This window comes from Adiantum capillus-veneris, chromosome 24, assembly GCF_014529385.1.
Source record: "Adiantum capillus-veneris isolate H3 chromosome 24, ASM1452938v2, whole genome shotgun sequence".
NCBI lineage: Eukaryota > Viridiplantae > Streptophyta > Polypodiopsida > Polypodiales > Pteridaceae > Adiantum > Adiantum capillus-veneris.
Window position 1 is genome coordinate 94010498 of NC_140954.1, and position 7347 is coordinate 94017844.

At 37.7% G+C, this 7347-nt stretch overlaps 2 pseudogenes; both read right to left on the minus strand.

Annotated features, from left to right (window-relative positions):
• Positions 1-6543, minus strand: part of LOC147426794 (gibberellic acid methyltransferase 1-like) — a 6676-nt pseudogene extending 133 nt beyond the window's left edge.
• On the minus strand, positions 1267-3724 carry LOC147426795 (uncharacterized; annotated as a pseudogene).
• Positions 6544-7347: the final 804 nt, after the last annotated feature.

Here is a 7347-nt window from a genome sequence, read left to right on the forward strand (position 1 = left end):
TAGATGAGGCTTCCCACAAACTTTCTCGCCATCGTTTCGCATGTCCTATCCCATGTTTACGCGTCTGCTGCCGTGGTCTGCATCCACACACGTGCGGGCGCTCTCTCAATCTCCACGAGCTCCAAATCCACCATGTCAAACTCTGCTCGCAATGCGTCACCACATACCATCTCCTTCACTTCGTCGACTGTGGGAAAGTACAATGGAAAATTGAATGTGTCTAGAGATTCCTACTCTAGCATGCCCTGCAATAATTACATTATATGAGAAGTCCATATGCATGTATCAAGCTTGTGAGCAGAGAAAAAATCCATGACTCCACTTCAATAAAATGAGTACCTCTGACACCAGCTGCCTCCATGCAATCTGCAGATTTGTGTGAAAATGGTTGCGATCCAGCTTAGGCACAACCGTCGATGTGACATTTATGCTTGAAGCTATCATGACACAGAAGAGGAGACCTCCTGGTACAAACTCTTCACTTTGATGTCGCAGAAAGAAAGTGAAGTCCTTCACGAATTGTGCCTTATATGCCGCAGCCGTCTCTGGTTTGCAGCCTTCGAGAATCCAGGTTCCATTCTCATTCCACGCTGTGGAGCTTGGGTCTTGGACAGCATCTGGCACCTTTAACAACAAATCAACACAAATATTGAATTGCTCTTGATCTCCTAATTAAACTATGGAGGCTATATATGTACACATATGCATACTCTCCACACCTAATCATTAGGTGCCTTGCTTGGATAGGTTCACAAGGAGCTTTGGACGACTTACCATATGGCAAAAAATATATAATTTCTAGATATATTACTAGTTTCGATACACACATCTAGCAAAAGTGCAAACTAGTAAGCGTGAGGATACTCCTAGATGCTTCAAGTAGTAATTTTCTTACCATATAGTAAGTTGAGTAGCTATATGGTAAGATAATTGCTAGATGAATCAAGAAAGCAATCTCACTTACTAGTTTGAGATGTGTTATGAAACTAGCAATATATCTAGCAACTCAAATATATGAAATAGTAATTCATCTAGTAACTACAATATCCATGTAGTAATCCATGTAGCAACTACAATATCCAATTATTAAGTCAATTAGTAAATAATTTTTAGATGAATCAAGGGAATTCAAGATCACTTGTCAATTTCAGATATGATGTTACTTGAGAGTGCTCATCTAAACATAAAGCATATTAGTCATTTGACCTCAGGCTAATACACATTGGAAATCAACAACCATTGAGAATGTCCATTTAGATACAATACTTAATCATCATTACACGAATGAACGTCTTTTAAAGTAAAAACACCTAGCTTTGCAAAATCGATATGCACTACTCCTTGAACTATAAGCCATGCCACTAAGTCCTCACACATTGTTGACGAAGTAGTGTCATTCACTTTCCTGCCAAAGAATGAATGTGTCTTCTTCAAAGCACAGTAAGTGGGCTTGATCAATTGGTAGATCTCTTCCACTTTTTGAGTATGAAGCCACTTCATTAGAATGACTTCTTTGTCTCTAGTAGACAATGCTCTTGCCTACAAAAAAAAATGATGCAAGTGTAAGATTCTAAAATGCTATATCTTTCTGATGATTAAGAAACTAATGCAAGCAAGACTTCATATGATCTAAAACACACCTTGGTTTTCATAAGAGACTTCTCTTCACCATCTTCTCTTAAGGACTCCTATACCATTGAAGTAATAAAGTTATTTATAAGCAATCAAAGACTGTTCTTAAATGAAATCCTAAGTAATTACCTTTTTTTTTATGTTTTGCCGCCTTGGAAGCTTTGTTTTTTTCTTCTAACAAATCTTTTAACTTACTTGTAACCTTTTAAAATAAAAATGACTCAATAACTTAAAATGCTAAGAAGAGCATCACACTAACCCTAAGTAAGATAATAAGAAACTTAAGTATACCTTTCTCTTTCGATTGCTTTTCCTAGAGTTCGCATCCATATCATCCGCAACACAAGACTCACTTGTACTTTTATCCTTCATTTTCTCACGAAAAAAATAAATAAAGACACTACATAACTAAAATATAGCATGAATCTCATCAAAAGATAAGTTTTTTACAATCAAACCTTTTTCGTCACATTATCACCATTGCCATTTCCCTCATGATCTATATGTGTCTCTTTTCCTTGTAATGAGACTTTCGACCTTTCATCTCTTATAAAATGTTGATACTCCTATACAATTGTAAAGAAAACATGATCTTCACACACACACACACACACACACACACACACACAGATTGATTGATTAACGAACCTCATAAGAACTTTTTGGATCATCTTCTTCCATCCATGACATATCAGGAATATACACATCCTCATCTTTCTACATTCACAAAAAAGAAACATAAATAAAGTAGACATATTACTACCTCATAGCAAGCATAAATAATCTAAATATCATAGCACAAAAGAACCTACACGATTTGATATATCATCAGCTTTATCATCGATAACAAACTTCGTCACTTGCTCATCAATATGAGAACTCTCAATCTGAAAGAAGTTTAATGTGAATAACATGGAATAAATCAAATAAAACCCCTGTCATAAAAGAATATGTACTCACCATTGCATGAAGCTCTCCTTCTTGATCATCTTTCTCATCCTTGTGCTCAATCGTTATATTATCATCATCTGTACATAAGACCTATAATTCTAAATATTATTAAACAAACTTGCAAAGATGTCAAAACAGATATAGGCTCAACATAAATTACTATACCATGGAGTTGGTTGAGCAAAGTGTCTCTTGGCTTGTCTTTTTTTTGCTCCACTTACGTTTTGCCGCTAAAGACTTGATACACCATGTGTATAAATCTTCCTCCTTCCATGGATAAGCCACACCATCTATTGTGATGGCCTTGAGTGTTGCTATATTCTCTTTAATGATCCTCAAAACTACATTCTTTCGCTCATTGTTGTTACGAAGATCGCCAATCTTTAGCAAACCACTTTCTCACCTCTCCATAATTGACATATAATACTCTATATTGCTCAGGATGCTGTTTTAAGAGAAAATCTCGACCATACAACTTATTTTTCTCTCTCAATTTTGGTGGTGGTGGCCTAAAAATCTGATCATACACAACAGGATCATATCTAGGTGGATCACTGATTGCAACGGTGCTAGAGGGATCCGAAGTTACCCTCTTATTTCCAGAATAATTTGCTCTCCACACATTGAGAGTTTTAATAGCCTCTTCACTAGATCCTCCTAGTAGCTGTTGTAACAATGATTGTGGGCAACTCATACTTGCCCTGACAAAGTAACAAAATCATATTTACGATACAATATTTATAAATTTAAATCAAATAACTGAAACAAAACAACATAAAATCAATTTTAAAGAGTTTTCAATCAAAATTCTTACACATCACACGACACCACATTTGCAAACCCTAAAGGTGTGTTAAGTGGTCACACGAGATGAGTTTATATAGAGGGGAGCAGGGGGCTATATATAGAGATACGATATATAGCACAACATGCACTCCAACCCTTACTCCCTACTTGAGACATCTTCCAAAACATTAAAGGTGCCCTCTTTGAGTCACTTTATCCCAATCCACTTGTGATAAGTCCTCCTATGGTACACTCTACACTGTCTTATGACCAAACTCCAAAATAAACTAAGTAAAAAATGCACCAAATTTTAGACGAAGCTTAGCCACCCTTTGTACCCTAACCAAGCCACCATTTCCGTACTTGAGAAATTCTAAACTACCCTCATGAGACGCTTCATGTGGAAACACATTGGATATACTCGATACATGCTCTCTCTTGACCACTTATTTGCCTACACAAACGATTTTCCATATACTCTCTTTTCTTTGACCAACTTTGAATCCCCACCCTTTCCAATTCTTGGCATGCCTTCAATTCTTGTTTTTCTCTTGCTTAACATTGAATCATCACAATATCCTATTGCCTTCCTCTACTACATCGCCCACCATCCTTGTGAGCGGAAGGTATTTAGTATCATTGCTTCAATCTACAATATAGAGAGCAAGGGCACAAATATTTGGTTGGCATAGAAATAGGCGAAGAGATGTAGACCGAAGCAGTAGGACTTTTCAAGGGTATTTGTGGCCTCTCTCTATCTCTATCTCTCTCCATATATATCTCTACCCTTCTCTCTCTCTCTCTCTCTCTCTCTCTCTCTCTCTCTCGGGTTGCAAGGAACTTCTAAAGCTATTCCATCATGCATATTGTTTGATTTTTTCCCTTGAAAATGGATCTCTCCATCACTTTGCATTGCATTACTTCCATCCTTCCTCTAATCTCTTTCAATGTATCTAAGTTTTTGTTTTGGTGCTCTATTCATTTAGCTATGTCTTGTTTTTGAAAATTTTCCATGTTTGAGCTAGTGTATTTTATTTTAGATTTCATCATGAAGTCCAAAGTGTCAATTTGTTCCCATCATCTTATTTTCAATCCTTTTTTGTGTGTATTATATGCCCCACACACACACACACACACACACACAAAATATAAGGTATTTTTAATAGCTTTTTTAAAAAAAAATCACTACCTACATATTGCAAGTACATAGTGCAAAGACACTTTAAGTAAAAGAAAATGCTAATTAAGGAAAAAGTAAAGGAAAAGAGAAACACAAATGTACCATGTAAAGTAGACCACCACTTTATATAGACAAAAAAAAAAGAAGACTTTTGACTCTCCACCTTCATGTGTCTTTTCATTTCCTAAACTTACCCTTCACTTAGGCACTTTAAATGTTTTGAAAGGATTTATATTTTTTTTAGAGATGGGAGAGACCTAATGCCAAACTTAACACAATATCTCAAAACTTCAACAAGCATGAAGTAGAGATGGAATTTATAAGCCTTAATATGGACATTTGACATTTAAACTTTTTAATCTATTGCCTCTTGTAGTAGGAAATACATTCTCCCGTTGCACTAGATATATATGCAATGAGTTTCAAGGAGTGTAGCACCATTTGCACTACTTGTATCACCTCTAAGCTACACTAATAAGTATTTTCATAATTAGACCATAAAAAAGTAAGAGATGGTGCCACAATCTCTCCTTTGAAAGTAGACACAGTAAATAGGTCTTGCACAACTTTCCTTGGGAAAATCTCACCATACAATAGACCTTTTAAAAAAAACAAAAACAATGAGAAAATGATATAGATAAGTGCCCAAACTTAGGTATTGATTTTTTCAAGGTCATGGAATATGAGAGTTACAATGCATTCCGATGCTTCTTTGCAAAAATGAATTACAAGAAAAAATAAAAACATCACAAAATAACTTAATAAAACATAGTATAAGTACCATAGTACATACATATATTAAAAGAATATGTAATATGATTAGTGCTTAGTATAAAATAATCACTATATTGCGATGTGGAAAGGCATGCTTAGTAAGTGGGTTGGACCTAGAATTTGTTACTTGTAACTAGTGACTACATAATTACTATATAGTAATTGCATTGAATTTAGGAATTGCTACTTCTAACTAGCAATTCAACATAGTTACTATATAGTAATTGTGTGGAACTGGGATCTACTACTTCCAACTAGCAATTACACATAGTTGCTATATAGTAATTGCATTAGACCAAGGATTTACTACTTCTATGTAGAAACTCCACTTAGTACTATATAGGAAATCTAGAGCTACTTGAAAGTTGCTAGTTCCATCCAGCAATTATAGACCTATCATATAGGAACTTATGAATTTTCTAGTTCAATCTAGCAAAAAGCTCCTTACTTCCTACTTAGATCTAGGAAGTACATGGAACCCAAAACAAATTTCTATATGGTAACATGCCAAAAGCTCCTTGTGGTTATGCGAGGCAAGGGTGCATAAGCCAATGTGCAGGAAGCGGTGAGAAAAGAGCGAGCCAGGAAGACCGCAGGGCATGAAATGAAAGTCTGCAAGCAATTATAGCAGTTACACTGCAAAAGAGTTTTAGTCTCTCTCTCTCTCTCTCTCTCTCTCTCTCTCTCTCTCTCTCTCACACACACACACACACACACACACACACACACACACACACACACACACACACACACACACACACACACACACACACACACCAAATACCAGCTTGTGTTGCAGGTTCATGAGAGGAAGATAAAAGGGCAAAGAGGGTGTTGAAGTCATTTGAAGGAAGGTCATTGAAAAAGGCTTGGATATAAAGCTGGGGCTGCTTGGGAGGCAAATCAACCTTCCGTGCTTGGCTTTGTACGAGCTCGACTACCGAGTGGGCAATGAAACGCATGGAATTGATGGTGCTCGAAGCACAGGAGCACCCAAAGTCTGAAATGGCCAAGCAAGCGGTTGATCCATCATCGGCATGATAATCATTGACATCTGGAGATAGCTGGAACTTGCAGCACGCGTTGGCGATGGCACGAGCAAGCTTTGGCCAAAAGAACTCATTCGCATTTCTCTGTAGCGACTTGGAGAATTCATTGAAGCTTCCTGAGCCTGTGCCCCCTTTCATATGCACTATATTGCTTGTCCCTTTCTTCTCCATTTCCAATCCTAGCTCGCTCTACAAAGATAGAGAGAGAGAGAGAGAGAGAGAGAGAGAGAGAGAGAGAGAGAGAGAGAGAGAGAGAGAGAGAGAGAGAGAGAGAGAGAGAGAGAGAGAGAGAGAGGGAGAGGTATGGCACCGTGGTAGTCGAACTTCCTCTAGCGTAGATAAGAGAATATAGCACAGGATCGGCCTGAGCTATGGCAGACCTTACCTACCTCCTCGCATCCATGATTGGAAGTTGGAACTCCCTCGCAAGTCCTTGGGTGTGCGCGCCCAATGTCTTAGTCTTTACGCCTGCATGTGTACCTTAATTTGATTTCAGAATTTAAAACAAGTAAAAAATTAATCTTCGGATTCAAGGTTTGCTTTAACAAATCAATGGCCTAGATTTTGTGGCGACCTAAAATGGACCATTGATCCCATGGTTTGCACCTCGTGGCACATAGAGTTGAGGGCTATCTAGGTAAAACCCCCAAGTTAAGGCCACCTAAGAGAGGCGACTGATTTCAACCGCATTGTTGCTCTGCTCACAACTTGGGAGGGCGCATTTGATAGCTGAGCATAAAATCTATTGGGGATGGAAGCCATATTGCGAATGGCGAGACGCATAGTACATAGGACGTAAAACAAAATTTTGTGTGTAACAAAAAACGACGTGAAAGAGAAGCCAGCGAAGGGTGAAATATGAACCACTTTGCCACATCGACTCGAACTCACGATCCGACGGCCATGATGCAACCTGCCGTGCACTAACTAGTCGAACACTAGCTTGAATGTGTCCCAACATTGGAGGTAATTTGT